We start from the raw sequence: 2,451 nt of genomic DNA, 5'->3' as shown, positions 1-2,451 counted from the left end.
AAGTATTTTTTTATTTTTTTTTCTTGTATGAATTATCAAAATTTAAGAAAAAATGAATAAAATTCTATTGTCAAATTTTGTTCTAATTTTTTGTATGCATTTTTAAAATTGTTTAAAAAATAATAAAGTATTTAAATATCAAATTTTATTTTAATTTTTTGTATACACTTTCTATAATCATATATATGTAGTGAAATCATCCGTTAACATAAATCTTGTATGATTACCTCATGTGCAGTTTTTTAGGGTTTTTTTTTTTGCCTCTTAGTATTTGTCTATGTTCATATTTATTATTTGTTGTCCAACACACCACTCCATACAACATAATTGATTTAATTGTAATGCAAAATTACGAGTTAATACTCAAAATGACTCCTGAAATTTGACCTCCGACGCAATTTAGTCCTTAAACTTTTAATTGATTCAAATTGTACCCTAAAATTTTGACTCGTGCCTCAATTTGGCCCTTTCGACGTTTTTCGTTACCGGAAAGCTGACATGGTAATTTTAAATGACACGTGGCACTGTACGGTTAGATGATGTGGCCAAAATTTTCAAGGCATCAATTTAACCCCTCACAATTTGAACATAAAACCTAGCGCAACCCCAATTCTCCCAAATTGTAGTAGTTTCTCCAATTTTGAAGTATGATGTTGGGTTCAAAATGGCATCCGATGATAATTCTGATTGATGAATTAGTGCAAACTTCCCTTCAAACTACACGCATGCGCACACACACCAAAAAGGAAAAAGGTTAAACAAGGTACTTCCGTTTCTCGTTGCTCTAATAAGACAATGAAGTGTGTGTTTGGATTACCGTTTGTAAACGGAAGTTTTTATAAAATTGATTTTGTAAAATTGATTTTGATCAAAAGGTGAATGGAAAAGCTAGAAATTGTAACTTTTGGTAAACGTGGGTTGAAGATAGAAATCACTTCTGCGTTTAAAGGATAAAAACGTTGCCAAACATAAAAATGAAGTGTTCAAATAACTCAAACGCAATTCTCTCTTCTCCAACGCAAATTCAAACACACCCGAAATAAGATTGTCAAAAATATACAATTATAATGGTAATTTCACATATCTTTGCGGCTTTTCCTGCTGTGCAACTTACACAGACAAGTCCACTTTATCTCTGTTGGCTTTTTCAGAATACTTTTATTGACATTCTCTGCATTACTCTTTTGTTGGCTCAGTTTCTTAATCTCCAATGGAACTTTATTATCACTGGATTGGAAGGTTGTCCCTTTAGCCAGAATAGGCCTTACCAAACCCAAACCATCCAATTCACTCGATGGCTTCCTTTCCTTAGAACCTTCAAATGGAACTTCCTCTACCTCAACGTGTTTTTCCTTCTTATAATACGATATCAATATCAAAAAAAGTAGCATCAGGATTAGCTTTTCTTCCCATTATCTGAAACAGCAAGTACCACAATGAATATAATTCATCAATAAGCATATACGGAGAACAAAATCAATGAATATAATTCTCTATACAAATCTTTTTCTTCACCCATGCCACCATGCGAACGAGCTCTGCTAGAACTACCTAAGCCTTGGCTGCTGCTCCCCAACTCTTGGAGAGACTATTACGATTTGGGGAAATTGGGGTTGCGTTAGGTTTTATATTCAAATTGTGAGGGGTTAAATTGATGCCTTAAAAATTTTGGCCACATCATACCGTACAGTGTCACGTGTCATTTAAAATTGTCATGTTAGCTTTCCGGTAACATGTTAGCTTTCCGGTAACAGAAAACGTCGAAAGGGCCAAATTGAGGCAGCGGGTCAAAATTTTAAAGTACAATTTGAGTCAATTGAAAGTTTAAAGGCTAAATTGCATCGGGATCAAATTTCAGGAACCATTTTAAATATTATCTCGCAAAATTACCTTTTAAGTTTTAAAATGTTTTGTCGTAAATGTTGGAGATAAAAACATACTTTATTTTTAAATTTTAAAAAACATCGTGCATTATAGATGATACTTTTTTTTTTTTATTGTAAAACGAACAATCTTCACTCTACACCTAACTTCTCTGTTTACCATAATATTTATCCATATTAATATTTCTTTTGATCTTACACTATATATATTTTTTGTTTTAATGTTATTACTTATGAGAAGTTTTTTTAATTCACAATTTATTATCCTTATAGAGTCTAATTTAAAAGCATTATTATAAAAATGAATCTAGCTAAGCTAGCATGAAATTATTTTATTACGATCCAACTCTCATATTATTGTATCTAAAGTTATAATAACTCTAAAAATCAAGGTTCTGAAAACCGGACCGGACCGGTCGGTTCGACCGGTTTAACTGCGAACTGGTGATGTAAACGGTCCAGTCCTCTTCTAAAAACCGCACTCAGAAAAACCGCTGAAAAACCGGTGAACCGGCCAAAAACCGGTTCTGCTAAACGACGTCGTTTTTATTTAAAAAAAAAATAAAAC

Source organism: Arachis ipaensis, chromosome B08 (assembly GCF_000816755.2).
Source record: "Arachis ipaensis cultivar K30076 chromosome B08, Araip1.1, whole genome shotgun sequence".
Classification (NCBI taxonomy): Eukaryota; Viridiplantae; Streptophyta; class Magnoliopsida; order Fabales; family Fabaceae; genus Arachis; species Arachis ipaensis.
This window is presented reverse-complemented; position numbering follows the sequence as displayed.